This window comes from Suricata suricatta, chromosome 5, assembly GCF_006229205.1.
Source record: "Suricata suricatta isolate VVHF042 chromosome 5, meerkat_22Aug2017_6uvM2_HiC, whole genome shotgun sequence".
Lineage (NCBI taxonomy): Eukaryota > Metazoa > Chordata > Mammalia > Carnivora > Herpestidae > Suricata > Suricata suricatta.
In genome coordinates this window covers 87233578-87251630 of record NC_043704.1, presented here as the reverse complement: position 1 = coordinate 87251630, position 18053 = coordinate 87233578, and the positions used below count along the sequence as shown (strand labels likewise).

Below are 18053 nucleotides of genomic sequence, written 5' to 3'. Positions count from 1 at the left end.
GCTATGTACACAATAGCTCCTTAACTGTCCCCTTGACCAGGTAGTATATGGAAGAACCACTGACTTATTGATCAGCACTATCTTATCAATATACAGTGTAGATTTAAACTTTGTAAACTATTGTTCACAATGTATTGGTGTCCTGTTATTTTTCTCCTGACACAGTTCTGTTCATTCAGAAATTCAGACACTTTGAGGTGCTCACGTAATCTTAAACTCACCCCTACCAGGAAAAACTATTTACTATGAAAATGGGTTGATGACTGTAAAGAACAACGTAAAGGTCTGGCAACACCAACTAGCAAGTATCCCAAACTTTCACTCTGTGGATCAATTACCACCAAGATGAAACACAATCCCATCCTGGATAACATGTAACTTATAATGATCTCCAGATTTATTCCACTTACAGATTTATTTTATGACTTATCTCCACATTAGAAGATTGTTGCTGACCACAAAATCAAAGTTGACAGCTTCCCAAGTAAGCTTCATTAATTCATTTAACAAACTTTTAGTGAGCACCTACTCTATGCCAGGTATTAACGAGGTCAACAGTGGAGATTCAAAGACAAACCATGTCCCTTCTCTTAAGGAGCTAATCATCAATCAGATGAGTGGACAAATAATTATACTCCTCACATCTATGCCTACAGTAAATGCCTACATAATTGATAAGCAGACTGCCCAAATCAACCTCTAACCCTTTCTGTACTGAGTGAATTGGCATTATCATCTCAGCATATTTTCTCAAAGCCCAAAGATCTCATACTGTAGATGATTCTTTTGGTAGCTCCTAACCTTTTACTAAAATAATCAATTCCTTACCATAAACATACCCCAAGTCCAAGTTATTAACCATTCAATTTCACATCTTATAGAAATATATAATGCCCCTATGTGCATATACAACACACACACACACACACACACACACACACACACACACACAGCCTTTGTCTCACAGCCTGCCTAATGAGTAAATATCAAGTACTTTAGGTTCCTTCAGCCTTCAGATACCGTGCCAAGAACAGGCAATGAGTCCATTTACCAATCAATCACCCTAATACACTTTAGAAACATTAGCTAGGCCTGATGAATTCAGGAAGACTGGCAGTAGTTAAACCAAACCCCAGCCATACAAATGGGATTCAAAGGCATAAATCTTCTATTTGCAGAGATATTATAAGGTCTAGAAAATATTAAATGTTTTTGAGTAATTACCATGTGGCAGACACTGTGTTAAGCATTTAGCAGGCATTATTTAATCCTCACAGAAATGCTATTGTCCTCACTTTAGAGGGAAGCCACATGAGGCCAAATAACTTGCCCAAGACCACATAGTAGTAAATGGAGAGGCTCCGGATCAAAACTCCAAAGCCCACTGTGTAATAGTACACAGATAAACTGGAACCCAAGAGCTTAGGGTGACACCTGAATATTGAACTCAATTTCTATTTTCCTGGAGGGCAAGATTTTGGTAAATATCAAAATGTCAATTAGCCACACAATTTTGTCCCTACCTTAGTAAAGACTGATTTGCACAATCTGCTTCTAAATTCTGCTGTGTCTGCTGTGCCATGATGTTTGTTTATAAAGCTTGTCTGCAGTATAGATATAGAAGACAGGAAAGAGTTCTGAGAGGATCAAATTCGACTCTAAAAAATAGATGTTCTAGTTTCACCATCACTGGCTTATTAAAGTAAGCCAATTGTTCTCAGCTAGGTGTAGAATGGCTGGTTGCACTGGAGGAACATTTTTATTCTGCTTCAGAAACCTGTGGTACCTTGTTTATTAATAAGGAGATTGTTTCCAGTGCCTTATGTTCAAGCTAGTAGAGGGCCCCCCACTCACTGACAGAGTTTCCACTAAAGTATAGCACAGAACCCACCATCCTTAACATCCACAAATGAGCCTCAGAGACACACAGAAGTGTGTCTAGTTGAGAGTTGCATGGCAGACAGCCACAGGGCCCCACCATGATTAATGATGCCAATATGAAGTCCCACGTCTGCCATCTGGGGACAATGTTTGTGATGATGGCATATTCCTCCTTTCAATTCTCATTTTCTTCTTAAGGAAGACTGCTCATTTATATCCTCTGAGGATGCTCATAACAAGATGGATGTACCATTTTACACTTAGGGAGGGGGAAAAGAGGCAATTGTAGGAGTTCAAGAAAAAAAATGAAGGATGAATCATCCTCAGTAATCTCCCAAATTTATATCTCTCAGTATCACAAACTGAATTATCTCTATAAACATTCGTTTAGAAAAACAACTTTCCACTTACAGCTGCATGGTGAAAAACCACATCACATCCATACAGTAAGGATTTTATTTTCAATCTAATGCGCCAATGGCAGTTTCCAATAAGAAAAAGCAATTTGCTAGTCTAGCCAATTACAATTTGTCCTTGGATGAAGATGACAGCCAAGTCTGTGACTCTGGTTCATTGAAAACATAAGAAAGATATCCCTAATCCTCTCTGTTTCTCTGTGAAGTTAAGCATTAAGGAGGTGATTAAAATTCAGCATAACTTTGGTACCAAATCAAAGGAAAGTCATTGCTATCTGATGGTAGGAGGTTTTTAGAATTGTCCAAAGCAGCAACGGTATGCATTTCAATTACAAGCCCTGTAAAGCTCTCTGCTTCCAGTTATACCCTCACCAGAAAGCCTCTCTCCTTTACCTTGGAAGTACGGGTTTACTTGATGTGTCTGTACTACCTACACAGATTTACTTAAATATGCAGCCCTTGTTTCATTTGATACCTCTCTTACCAAAAGATGACCCATGGCTGCACAAGAGAGGTTTGGGGAATGAATGATTCCTGATTATGCATCTGATTCCAGTGTCATAAACAGAAAAACATTTTGCCCCCTTTTGCCCAAGCTATAATGTTAGAACACATCAAAGAGCTGATTTGTGAGGTTGCTATGATGACAGGATCAGATTTAAAAGATCAAATATTTGCTGTGTTAATAGACTTTTAAGGATGTGTAAACTGATGGCTCCTGAATAATTATTCAAGACAATACTTTTGAAGTTAATTCACCACAATCATATCAATGCAACATGGGATTATTAGTGTGAGGATATAGGAAATTTTGCTTAATAATTAAAGATGGTTCCTATATCATGGCTTTGAATTGATGAACAGGAAATAAAGCCTAAGCTATTTCCTCCAACTTAAGCATCAGACAAAAGCCTTGGGGAGACACGTAATAATTCATTTATTAATTTAGCAAACCTTCACTGTTTACTCTGTGTCTGATTCAGTTGCACTAGCAGCACACAGACAAGTAAGACTTGGCTCCTGCCTGAAAGAAATTTATGGAGGCGTGAAGGGCACTCATCTGCTCTCCGTGCCCTAGCCACAGGTGCCCACATTTAGATGCTCATCCTCTCCATGTGCGTGCCTACCATTCTATGCTAGTTGGTCTTTGCAGACCTATTCTACTCCATTCTTTACCTAATTAACTCCTACTTATCACTCAGATTTTACCATTATGCCTGGCCCATGGTATTCACTCAACAAGTATTACTGAATTCGTTATAATACCATATGAGAAGTTCTCAAGTAGAAGTGGAAACAAATATCTCTGGGGGCACTGGGACCAGGATAAGGCTGTCAAAGGAAGCTTCACAGAAGGCATCTGAGTTGGTGATATTTAAGATGAATTTTGAAGGATGAATAAAGGTCAAGAGTGAATAGGGACAACATGAGAAAAAGGCTGCAAAATGAAGAGAATGCATTAGGGAAACTTGTACAAACAAGGAGAACATTATCTGCAAAGGCAGGAAGATATAAATGAGGATGCGGGGTTTGAAGGCTCAGGGAGACTGAAATGTAGAGCACATTGAGGACAGCAGAGACTGAAAGGGATATCGGAGATGTATATTGAAGGCATTACATGCTGTAGTTAAATGTATGGATTTTTTCCTAAGATGATGAGAAGTTATTAAAAGTTCATCGGCAGGTATAGCAATTGAAATTCAGAGGCCAACTAAAGAAATGAAAAACTAAACACTCTAGCTTAAGGGGAAAAAGAATTTATTATAGGATATTAAGTAGTTCAGAGATACTCTGGAAGGACACAGTCCAGGCTTGTAGGCTCTAGCCTCCAAGAGTATAGACTCCAGGAGCCACCCCGACGACCCTGGGCATTAGTTGATAAAACATCACCAGTCCTTCCAAGAAAGCCATTTCTGTCACTCCAGATACAACTGATTTCCACACAGGAATTCCTTCCTCACATTACTATCTTTCAAATCAAAGTCTTACATATGTTCTTTTGATTGGTAGAGCCAAAGTCTCATGCCAGCAGCATACCTGCAAGGGAGGCTGGAGATACGAGTTTTTAGCCTCTACCTTGGCAGTAAGGACGTCCCAAACAAAGAAAAGGGACCAAGGGCACACAAATCATGAAATTCTACCACCACAGGGAAGAAACGTAATCAATTCACATGAGGAAAATATTCCTTTGGCAACACTATAGGAAATGGATTGGAGAGGAAAAAAAATTGGGGGATAGGGAGTAGTATTGGGAAGGTTAGAGCAGGCAAAACACAAAAGGGCCTGGACTGTGGACACAGAACAGAGTGAACACAGAATGAGGATATAAGATTTTGGTGAGCAAGGACTTGGTCTGTCTTTTCCACTGCAGGAACAATAATGATTCCTTCCACATAGAAAATGCTCAATAAATTGTTTTCTCCTTTAAATGAAGGAGAAATTTGTATATAATAAACTTGCCTCATTTCCAAACTGTGACTATGGATACTATAGTGTAACCACTACCACAATCAAGATATAGAATGGTTTTATGACTCTCCAGATGCCCTCATGCTGCCCATTTATAGTCAATTGCTCAAACTCCAAACCCTGGCAACCATATACATATGGTATACAGCCTTTTCAGTCGGAGATTCAGCCATGTTGTTGTATGTATGAGTAGCTCATTTCTTTTTATTATTGAGTGGCATTTCACAGTACCAAAGCTTATCCATGCCTCAAGTGAAAACACTGAGGTTGTTTCTGTTGGGGAGATTATAAATCATCCATATTTTTGTGTGAACATAATTTTTCATGTCATTTGAGTAAATATCTAGGAGTGTATGCTTAATAAGAACCTAGAAAACAATTTTCCAATGTCTTGTACCATTCTACATTCCCACCAGCAGGGTATGAGAGTTCCAGTGGCTTCATATGTTCATGAACACTTGGCATTCTTATTTTTTTAAGCCATTCTAATATGTACCTAGTGGTACCTCACTGTGGTTTAAATTTGTATTTCTCTATAGACTAGTGATGTCCAACACCTTTTCATATTCTTATTTGCCTTTAATATCTATTTCCTAGTAAGATCTTCAAATAACTTGCCCACTACTTTTCAACAAATATTTAACGAATTTATAAATAAACTGTTACTAGAAATATTTAGAAAAATAAAAGTACCTTTCCCTGGTATAATTGGACATTGCTAGTGAGACATAAGGAAGGGGATGGAGGATGATACCAAAGCTCTTAGGTGAATGCTGGTTGAGAGGGTTTAACTGAATGATTTACTAAGTCTGATCAAAGGTGGCTGTTCCAATGTCTTCCAGTTAATTGTCTTTCAATAGTTGGTAGCCAAATCTAAAATGCATGAAAGATACATGGAAGAGTATAGTTTAATAGTGCTCTCCCAAAGTCTTATTTGTAAAACAAAACAAAAACAAAAACACAACAAGAAACACCTCAATTGGTTTTTTACGTCCTGCTTGTAAGAGAAATCAATCTCAAAAAACAATTCCATATCAATCCCCAGAAAATCGCGGCAGTGAATCATTTTGTGCCCTCCAAAAGAGTACTAAATCAAACACTAAATCAGGAGAAAGAGGAATGTGAAACAGAGCTGAAAGCCCTGGAAGTTAATTAAAGGCTGATCCTTTCTAATTATCTTCCCTACAGTGAAGGATGCTGAAAAGGGAGGTCAGAAGATTATACTTTTTTGCCTCCTGAATCATTGAGGAACCAAAGGTTCTTGGACAGTAGGGAGGAGCTGGTAGCTGATGAAGAAAGAATTTCTTTCTTTACATGGAACTGCCTCATTATGAAAATCACCCTGTGAATCGCATCCGAGCCAAGACAAATCAACACTATACTGGGCCTCTTGCTGCAGCTGGGATGAAGCTTGCAAAATGGCCAGAGCACTTGACAGTCAAAGGCAAGCTGGAGCCAAAGAACAAACATGGGTCTGTCAGGCTTTGGGGGCTGCATCAAAACAACTAACCTTGGTGTCCAATTCACACACTTCTGGTAAAACCTTCGACACCAGGGCAAATCAAGAGAAGAAATTGCAATATGAAATAGGCACCATAGCATTACTATGGAGAAAAACATTGGTTGAAAAAACACACTGTGCCTTGAATCTGCTAACACAATATTATGAAAAGGCTGGTGGGGGCGGATTCTCTCCATTGTCTGTTGACTCTTCCATTAGGAGAAAACAGTAATACAGGAACTTCAAAGAGCCTCCACTCTCTCAATACAAATGATAGAAGGGCATAAGAGAGATTTATGACCCCCTGTACATAGGAGTTATTTAGTGGCATCACTGGAATTAGAACTTAGATCTGGTGATTTGCTACTCAGTCACTCTGCCATAAATGTAAGCTCAGAAGAATGCAGCCTCAGCAGAGGGTCAGTGACTGGGCACTTCCTAAAATCTTGCATAGGGCTTTCGATGAAGCTTTGCTTTTCCCCAGCTCCATCTATACTACAAAAAATGTTATTAAAGAACTTATTTAATAATTTTTAAGTGCATTTTAAATGCATTATACTTCATATAATGAAATTTCTATTTAGTGCTAAGATAAAGGAGAAGAAAAAAGGAAAAACAAAATTAATAGAGAACAATCACTATAGCATGGTCTTGTGGAAATGACTGCTTGTGTTTGGATCCCAGATTTGCCTTACATTAACCCATGAATTTAGGTGGATTATTTAATACTCCCGAGGTTCAGCTGTTTTCTTCTGAAGTTTGTATAATCACACTTTCCCTATAGGAATGTAGCTTGATGGCTCTCCAAATCTTCAAGATGGAGCTCATCCTGAGCTCTATCACCTGGGCATAAAATTAGAAGCCACAAGAGAGAAAGCTCCCTTTTTTTGAAGCATCTTTTGTGGTTTATATTAAGTAATTTTATTATTTATATATTAAAACAAATGTAAAAACAATGGGTACAGATGCAAAATTTAGAAGAATGTTTAATATAAATTAGAAGATTTTCAAAATTTTGAAAGTCATAATAAGTTCTTTTGTCCATGCCCTCAGAAATATTTTCTTTACTAACAACAACAAAAATCACACTCCTAAGAAGTGGTGATGGCCATTCTGTTTCCATTTAGACAGGAAACACTCTGCCGAGCACACAGCATCAGTATAGTTTTCTGCCCTTCCTCTGGCAAGTTGTTTCTAATTTGGGAGACTAGACGTGCGTATTTGACACTGCTTGAAAATAATATAATATAACTCATCAAAACTGCAAAATAATAGCCCAAATGGAATCACATGCCATGAGAGAGCCATGAAAAGTGAATGGGTGCAGTGGGGCAATGTTCAGCTGAGGTAGAGCAGGTGAGTTTCAAGCTGTTCTCAGAGTAGGACAGGTACAGAAGTACACGGAGAGAAGCCCATACTTGGTCAGGCTTGGTTTACAGCAGAAACGACAGTTTAAAGATCTACAACAGTCTCCTATTACTGAGAGGGCACTGTTTTCATATCCACAAGGGCTTGTCCCTGAACTAGATAACTGCCCGCGTTATTCTTCTTTAGTAAATCAAAGCCATCAATTACTGCCTCTTAGTTCGGCTGCTCCAGGTGCTGTAGGATAGACAGCACAGAAAAGGAAAATCACTGGCAGAGCATGGGTCCTTTGGGAGTTGTTCACTGCCAGTAAGAGTGTCAGAGAACCACTGAAGGCACTGTTTAATTCTTACCCCACCCTGAGCTTAGACCCTACCTGGTACTCCCAGCCTCCCATTTGTCATATGACCACATAGACCTGAGTCTTGAAGACCTTTGGAAAGCCTTCATAGAGATGTGGAAACACAATTCCCTTGTCCTGCTACTGGTTCTGTAGTAAGAAAAGCTTCATTCTCCACCATTGTCCTATTCCTACTCCTACTCCTACTCTTGGTTTTAGTGATACTGCCAACAAAGGTAGGTGTAATGACCAAACTCAGAATAAAAATGCTCCAGAAGCCACAAAGAACTCAGATTAAGCTAGCGAGTTTTATAAGACAATTATTCAAGAAATGGTTTTTTAAAAGATGGGTTTTTTTTAAAGCAGAGGTGTGTTTAACAAACAGTTGGTGATAATTATTAGAAATCATTTGTTCAGACAATAACTATTGGGTCCTACTTTGAACCAAAAACTGTTCTAACATATACCCAACTAGCTTTGATCATTGTGCATGTGGATCAAATTTATATCAATTAACAGTGCTTTGAAAATAAACAATTGGTACATGCTTGTAAAAAATATGTTCAAAATACTTGAGAAAATGCAAAGTATACATCCACCACTCCCATCCCACGGTCAGTAACTTGTTTAATTCTCTAGTCAATTCTCTCTATGTGTGAAATGTGCATATTTGTTTTTTTAAGTTTATTTGTTTTGAGAGACAGGGAGAGAGAGAGAAAGAGAGAGCGAGCGTGAGCAGGGAAGGAGCAGAGAAAGGAGAGAGAGAATCCTAAGCAGTCTACACACTCACAGCACAGAGCCCAATGCAGGGCTCAAACTCATGAACCGTGAGATCATGACCTGAGACCAACTTGAGAGTCAGAAATTTAACCAACTCATCCATCCAGAAACCCTATGTGTGTGTTTAAATATCAATTGCTAAGTAATATGTTTTGCTTTGGAAAAAATATTGTTATGCTTTACACACAGTTCTTTAACATAGCTTTTTCATTTAGTAATATATCATGGACATTTGTCTTTAACATATACTTATCTCTTTTTTTAAAATCATTAATAGCTATATGTTACACTAAACTCATTTAGCATATTAAATTCCATGATTTCCTCTATCAGTACCTATTTAGATTAGTTCCAATTTTTGCCTGTTACCAATAAGCCATCCATGAACACCCTTTTATTTGTATTCTGTATATTTGTGCAAGTATCTCTAATGGCTGGCTTCTAGAAGTGAAATTGTTGAGACCATATATACGCATAACTTTATGTTATTTTTAAATGTTATGCAAATAGTACTGAATAGTCCCCTAAAATACTTTACCAATTTATACTCTAACCACTATTATATGGGACAGCCCAATTGGTCACAGCCATTTGGACATTTTTTTAAACATTTGGCAGTCTAAAACTTTTAAAAAATTTATTTCTTAACAAGCATTTTGTTGTCCTAGATAACACTTTCTTTTTTTAATTTATAGTTTATTGTCAAGTTGGTTTCCATATAATGCCCAGTGATCTTCCCCGCAAGTGTCCCCCTCCCTGACCACTCCCCCTTCCCCTTCCCCCTTCCCCCTCTCACTTCAGCCTTCAGTTTGTTTTTAGTATTCAAGAGTCTCTCATGATTTGCCTCCCTCCCTCTCCCTAATTTCCCCTACTTCCCCTTCTCATGGTCCCGTTAGGTTTCTCCTGTTAGACCTATGAGTGAAAACACATGGTATCTGTCCTTCTCCTGACTTATTTCGCTTAGCATAATACCCTCGAGGTCCATCCACTTTGCTATGAATGGCCAGATTTCATTATTTCTCATTGCCATGTAGTACTCCATTTTATAGATAAACCACATCTTCTTTATCCATTCATCAGTTGATGGACATTTAGGCTCTTTCAACGATTTGGCTATTGCTAAATAACATTTTTTAATCACTGTTGGAGGTTGATCATTCTTTCATTTGTAGGGCTCTTTTTAAGTTGTCCTGTAAATTGCCAATCCATATTATTTACTTGGCTCTTCCATAAGTCTGAGCTTCAAAAGACAAATCTATTCATATTGATTTGTAGGACCTTTGTGTAGGGATAGTTACCCTTAGACTTCCATATATGTTTTTTGCAAGTTTTTTTCTTATTTGTTTTCTTCTGTCTTCCATGTCAGATACTTTCAATAATGCCTACTTACCCTTGGCTATCTTTATTTAAAAGTGAAGAATTTCCTACATAAAAGGTAGCTATTTTTTGCATGGACCTCAAGCATATTGTAGTATAGAGGTGGAATTTAAGGAAAGGTATTAAGCAGGCTGTATTGTAGCTTATGAACAAGTAATAAATTGTATCATTTATCTTGAATGTATCATAGATAAGCTGCTATATAACGATTGCCACTTCAGATAGCTGTGAAATTAGGTGATTAACTAGTTGTTACTTAACCTTCTAATTTCTGTATACATCTAATTACATGAAACAGAAGTTGGTGTTTTGATTTTTTACTTTGCTTTTCTGTTTGGAGTGTCATTGTAACTACTGTATTGTAAATGATGGAAAATAATTGCATATGTTAAAAAATATGAAACTTTATAAAGTAAAAAAAATAAAATTTCAAAAAAAGTGAAGAATTTCTCTCTCTCTCTCTCTCTCTCTCAAATGAACATTAAAAAAATTTTTAAGGGAACATCTGGGTGGTTCAGTCGGTTAAGTGTCCAACTTCAGCTCAGGTTATGGTCACACGATTCATGGGTTAGCATCCCGCATTGGGCTCTGTGCTAACAGCTCAGAGCCTGGGGCTGGCTTCAGATTCTGTCTCCCTTTCTCTGTGCCCCTTCCCTATACACACTCCGTTTCTTTTTCTCTAAACATCAAAAATTTTTTAAATAAATAGAGGTAAGTATTTAAAAGCCAACTCAAAGTTCTGGGTGTAGAGATAGGAGTTGCAAAATGGTAGATTTCTGTGAGATCCTATGGAAAACTGATGTTGCCTTGGAAAATCCCAAAATATCATTATTTAACTGGCCTTTCCTCTGAAGCTGTTCAGTCTTCCCAGAAAACAATCTGTCTCTGTCTTAAAGAACTGGTGAGGTGAAGAACTTTCAAAGATTTCCTGGAAGCCTATCAGGGGAAGTGTGCTTGAGATTTCACTTTTCAGACTTTCACCTAAGTCCCTGTTTTCAGGTTGGGGGTCATACCACCACCTGACCTTTCTGAGTTAAGGAGATCTCTGGTCAGATTTCTCCAAAGTATAAACCCCACTAGGTCCTGAAGAAGCAGGCATGGGTATTCACCTGGCTTCATAGATCAGGGGTGGGGACCTGATGTCTGACTATCCTATAAGCACCTTTCAATCAAATTGCTAGGATTCAGCTCAGACCTCAGTCTAACCCTCCATGATCCCTAATGCTCCTATACCTGAATCATTACAACATTTTTCCAGATAAACTACTATGCCAATTCATCATCGGCATCCTGCTCTGAAAGTATTTAGGTTTTTGCCATTCTCTCAGCTGTCTCCTTTCTGCCTTCTAAACACTTAATAATGTCTCATGCCCACTGTTCCTCTTCTATTCTTTTTTACTCTCAGGACTTATGCTTTCTAAAACCTTTTACTTTTTTTTTTTTTTTTTTTTTAGCAAAACAAGGTAGGGAAAAAAGTGAAAGCTCTAAGTCAGATCTTCCCTGTCTAACCTGAAGCTTTTCACATGATTTGTCTTAAATGCAGAGTCTCTATCAAACAGGAATTATTGGAAATTCTCTTTAACCTAATTATTACACTAATCTGACAGCTTTTCTTTAAAATTTTTAAATATTTCTTTATTTTTGAGAGTGAGAGAGAGCATGAGCAGCGGAGGAGTGGAGAGAGAGAGGGAGACACAGAACCTAAAGGAGCTCCAGGCTCTGAGCTGTCAGCACAGAGCCTAACATGCTGTTCAAACTCATGGAATATAAGATCATGACCTGAGCAGAAGTCAGACACTTAATGGACTGAGCCACCCAGGCACCCCTATCTGACAGCTTTTCTTAAGGAATCCTTATATATGGGCAGGGAAATGTTGGGGATCAATAGGAAAAACTCTGAACTAGAATCAGGATACTGTCTTCAGATTCTGCCACTACTTAGCCCATTTTCTGGACAAAGTCTCAGAGACTCAGTATCTTCATCAGGAAAACAAGAGGGTTGAACTACAGGGGTGCTAAGGTTTCTTCCTCATTTTTAAAGGTAATGGATTTTTTAAAACGTTTGAGACTGGTGGCAGGAAGATTCTAGAACATGGGGCATGCCTGAAAAAGGCATGTGTTCACATCCTCAGTGCATAAAATACAGCCATGACAACTGCCTTTTTCTTGCCAGTAAAATGTAATTCTATAGGACTGTTGTGTAGATTAAGAAATAAAATGCCTGCACATAGGATATAATTCATACTTTTTATTTTTAATATGTGCTCCTTGTTAACTGTCATCTGGAATGCTCCCTGCAGATACCTCTGAACAACTTTGCTGGAGCATCCTTACTTTCAGAAGTGTGAGATTCTCTCTTCATAATCTGATGTACCAGACCCGGACACAACTCGGGGTGGGCACCCGACTACAAGGTATGTTGGAATTATTAAAATGTTTGTCCTGTTGGAAAATGTGGGGCCTGTTAGTTAATAACTAACTGCCAGTTAGTTAGTAGCTAAAGAAATGGAGCTAAAGAAATGGATGTGCTGGTGCAGCTGAGGATCAGCATCCGAAGGTTTGGGCCAATGTGGTTCCTCTGCTGTCAGCATCAAGAGGTCCAATTCAGTAGGTGGGCACAACCCCAGAGACGCAGACAATGTAAGAGCCATGAAATCACGCAGCAGAGAGTGCAACAACATGGAGTAGACAGGGCTATTTAGGGCAGAAAGAGTCCCCTTTGCCTAATCCTGTGGTTAGGAATTTAAAAATTAACCCCTGGAGAACAAGCAAGAACAAGGCAGAAGGCCAGGTCTCAGTCAAGTGGGCTGAGACTACAAGGAAAGGTTGTGGTTGTGGCAGGAACTTAGAGGTCCAATGAAAGAAACTGAGCCAGAAGTTCAGCTAATCACGTGACCGAGCTGAGGGAAGACCACGGCGCATTATGCTTGCAGGTGTCGGAGGCTCCCACCACACTCATCTCAGAGAGGGCAGCCAGCCAGGACTAAAGCCAGCTTCCCTCTGCTTCCAGAGCACCACCTGCCTTACCCTGGAATGGTTCAAATGCTGTGCAGAGCTACACATGCAGGGCCGCAGGTGCCCTGGGCCAGGCTTGGCCAGGCAAAGCCCACACAGAAGCATTTCGCATAACTTTACTGCTCAAACAGAACGTGCGTTTCATTTTATCAAAAGTGGGGGAGGACCCTAAGAAGGGACTGTGCCTCTCACAGGTAGTGCACAATCTACTTAAAAGAAAGAAAAATTATTAGGGGAGACTGCTTCATGCTTATCCTTTGCTTGGTAACTCTCTTCTTCAAAAGGAGAGTGGCTAAGAGAAGAAAATAGCTGGCTTGATGTGTTGAATGTGAAAATTTCTCAATATGAAAGTAGGAGAATTTGGGGGGAGAGTGTACTCCCAGATACTTAAGTCACTGAGATGAGCCTAGAAGCATCTCGTCTGTCTGGGACTTAATCAGAGACTCCACATATTGGTTTGGTGGGCACCAGAGTTTCAATGCATATAGGAAAAGGCATTTTTTTTAAAAAAATTTTCTTTTAATGTTGATAATCAAGTTTATTAACATTCTCAAAGTTCGTTTAAAAATGAAATTTCAAAGAGCTGCTCCTTTTCAATTACTCAAGCTGACAGGCCCATTTGTGACGTGTCATTCCTGATAGATTAGCTCGGTCAAATTGCATTAGATTATAAGTGCCACACAGCACAGCATTAGTCGTGTAACTGAACAGGACGTACATATCAGTGACGAATATACCAGAGATGCTGTTTTCTGAAGGCCTGTGCACCCAAATATCTGTTTCTCATTTCTGATTACTTTTCTCAAACTTTATTTTCTCTGTTTTTTTTTTTCTTCACATTTCTCTGGGTCTCTTGAATGTCTTTCCTGTACACCTGACGTCCTCTAGTTTGCCCATTGCCCAGAGAGAACTGAGCTTGCCTTGTTCAGGCTCAGTGTGAATGCTACAAAAGAGCACATGAATGGCTTGGCTTACCTTGTTGAAACTCAAATAGTAGGACTGCAGATTCCAGAGCTTCTACTGCGGAGCCTATTTTATTGGAGGTTATTTCCCTGAAACAACAAAAGTTGTTTCAGGCTATCTTTTTAAAAGATTCTAATTGTATAACATGGGGAAAGTCGTGTAATTGGAGGAACTGAAGAGTCAGTCTTTAAAAAGAACAAAGGACCTCTTGAGGTCTACATTGTGGGGATGAGTCATTTGCATAGGCAGTCTACTATTTGTGGGGTTTGTGTTTTCCGCTCTACATGCCTAGTCCATGGAGAGAGGTCTGTTGAGCCTCACTGGGTCTTTTCCCACAACATGGCTAAGGAAAAAAGAGCTTCTTGATTGATTATTCTACCAAGCCCGTATTCATTGGAGGACAGGTGGTTCTCAAAGCAAAATAGATGAGCTTCTTAGTCTGAAAACCCCTACATAACCCCTTAGCCCAAAGGGTTACCATGGAGCTGGATCCGAATAGTATAGGGATGGTAGATAACATAGTGTGCTAGAATCCCAGCATCCCTAATGTTATGTTCTGCATGAAATCAAGTAGGGTGAAGTCACTATTAAAAATGCTAAGTGAGGGGCGCCTGGGTGGCTCAGTTGGTTGAGTGTCTGGCTTCAGCTCAGGTCATGGTCTCACGGTTAGTGGGTTCAAGCCCCGCTTCGAGCTCTGTGATGACAGTTAGCTCAGAGCCTGGAGCTTGTCTTCGGATTCTGTGTCTCCCTCTCTCTGACCCTCCCCTGCTCATGCTGTCTCTCTCAAAAATAAATAAAAAAACATTTAAAAAATTATTTTAAATGCTAAGCAATATGAGAAACTGGGGATGAGCACCCCAAACACCAAAGGGGATGGTCACAAACACCAAAGTCAAGGGAACCTAGAATCAGTCAGTATGACAGGGTAGGTAAGCACTTGGGGCCCAAACTCAAGGAAACATGGGATTATAATCACCTTTCTAATTATTCTTCTTCATTGTAAAACGAGGATGGTAACAATACCTTACTTTTATAGGTGAAGTGTGAGAATTACATGAGATACCACAGCAAGGTGCACACTATAGTACCCAATACTTAGTAAGTGGTTGATATGTGTTATCTTTCTTGACACAGTCCCAAGATTGTCAAGTGAACATTACTTCCCTACAGCTTATTATTGTCAGATGTTCATACATCGTCTCTCTTATCAGAGAAGGTTTTCTGCCTAAGTGAAGCTGTGTTCAGAATTCCCTGTTGGACATTTGCATGGTTAGACTTCAAGTACAAAAGAAATGAAATGGTTGTCTTTCCCCCTCTCCCCATACTAAACCTGACCATCACCATGCTAAGCACACTTCCCTCCTGTCTGTTACTCTGGGCTTCAGGGCACCATATAGAATAAAATTTGCGGAAGAGGGGAAGGAAAGAAGAGAAGTAGAGAACACTAGGAGCCCAGAGGGAAATTAAACTGCCTCACCCACAGTCCTTAAGTGGCCAGCATTATATGGCCAGGGCTTTAAGGAGCAATGGTCATTGGAGGCACTGGACTTATGGGATTACATACACATGACCAAAACGTATGAAGCTTCCCAGCTGCCCTGTTTCAGCCTAAGTACTCCAGAGAAATGCTTAGTTCCTCAGCCTCAATTAGTTTCAGGCTGTTACAATTCCACTTCTGCTGATTGGAGAATTGCTAACAACCTTCTCCTCTCCAAAGGCCATTTAAGCACTTAGGAGGTTGTACCTCTACCAGGTAAATACTAATTGGAGCTGGTGCTGACATCTGTAGATATTGGAGAGCTAGGCCTCACATTGACTCCTGGTCTTCCTTCCCATCTCATCTAGAAACGTCTCTTTCCCTCATGGCTAACACCTCACCTTCTTTTTCTCCCAAGACTGCTTATAAAATTTAGCTCATTAATTTCATTATATGGTGCTATAAAATATCTGGAGAGAAACTTTACATTAAAGCTGGTCTGAAATTCAAAGAATAGAAAGCATTGTTGCTGGCAGAGGTAATACAATTATAGAGACAGTGAATTCAGGAGATGGCATGTTTTTCATAGTCTAGGGAAAGAGCATAATCTTAGGCTTTATGAGATTTTAATTAAATGAATTTATATCCTCAAATAATATATAGAAGATACAAAATATGGACTCCAATTGATCCCCAGTGATTCTCTGTTCTTGAGAAAGGGAAATTCTTGACAGATGGGCTATCTTTGCAACGCATTATGCTGATACCCTCAATTTGTTCTGTATACTATAGGAAAGACAAAATCTGAAACAGTTGTAAGATATAACTGAATATGCATATATTTATATAAACAATATATTTATATAATCAAGAGAGACCTAAATATAAAACATTTTTTAGACCTAAGTTCCTTAAATGTCCAGGATTTAATCTGTAATGTAAGTTCAGAAAATTCCTGCTCTTTGGGCACCCTACTGGTAACGTGTTTCATGGCTGTCTCTTGTTACTAAGTTATAGAAATAAAAATCTGGCACCATTATATCAAAACGGGATCTATAAAGGGGGATCAATTCCACTATCATGAGAAAACAATTTTTCCCAAGTTTATGTAGACTACCTGAAATAGTATAAAAGAGTGAGTCTAAAGGTTAATTGGACATCATGAACACAACATAACCTACATCATAACAAGACTCTAACAGTTAAGATGTTGCTCCATATCATTCATCTTTCTGTTTAAAAATGAAAGGGGCGAGGCACCTCGATGGCTCAGTTGGTTAAAAGTGTCTGACTTTGGCTCCTCTCAGGATCTCCCAGTTTGTGAGTTCAAGCCAGGTGTAGGGCTCTGTGCTGACAGTTCAGAGCCTGGAGCCTGCTTCAGATTCTGTGGCTCCCTCTCTATCTGCCCCTCTCCCCCTCACACTGAGTCTCTCTCTGGAAAATAAACAAACACTAAAAATTTAAAATAAAAATAAAAATGAAAGGGGGCAGTCTCATGTTTTACAGCCCTATTTGCTTCCAAATAGGGGTTTATGAGAAAAGCATCTGGGTAATTGACTATAATTTTCACTTTTTTGTCCTAATATTTTGACACCAGGAAGATGGCCTCACATGACATACTCTGAACTTGCACCAATACTGCCCCATTTCAAAAAGCATTTAGTTAATGACATGTGAGGTCCCGTGGAAGATACCAAGGTGACTAAGAATACTTCAGACTTCAAGTCGATGGAAGTTTGGTATAGGTAGTAAAGCAATAAACAGCTTTCTCCGTTTAGAATAGAGAACTCCCAATAAGCCCATCATAAGTTGAAAATACTGTAAGTTGAAAACGCATTTAATATACCTAATACCAAACATAATAGCTTAGCCTAACCTAGCATAGCTCAGAATATGTACACTAACCTGCAGTCGGGCAAAACCCTCTCACATTCTATTTTATAATCATGTGAATATCTCATGATTATAAATTTATTGGATACTGTCTGAAAGTAAAAACCAGAATGGCCCTCAGTGTCTCGGTTGTTTACTCTTGTGCTCAGGAGGCTGACCGGCAGGTGCAGCTCCCTGCCACCGCCCACCAACGGGAGCCAGGTCCTCCTACATATCGCAAGAGGCCGGGAAAGGATCACAGTTGGAAATACGGTGTCTATGGAATAAATATCACCTTCTCACCATCCTAGAGTCAAAAAAAAATCCTAAGTCGAACCATTTTAAACTTGAGACAATCAGTACTTACTAGAAACGTAAGGAAGATGCCGGGTACCGTAAACAAATGATAACACGGGAAAGAGAAAGGGACAGTTGTAGAGATGGAAGAGTGCCTGCTGCAGCTGCTCAGTGTGGCAGCCTTGAGAGGAGCAAGCCCAGACTTAGAGATAGAAGACCTGAGTCTGACCCCCACACCCATCAGGGAGCCATGTAGGACTCAGGCAAATTAATCAAGATCTCTGGATCTTCATGCCCTCA

General features: G+C 39.3%; 1 pseudogene; it reads left to right on the top strand.

Annotated features, from left to right (window-relative positions):
- Nucleotides 1–17767, top strand: part of LOC115291197 — an 82862-nt pseudogene extending 65095 nt beyond the window's left edge.
- The last annotated feature ends 286 nt before the right edge of the window (nt 17768–18053 follow it).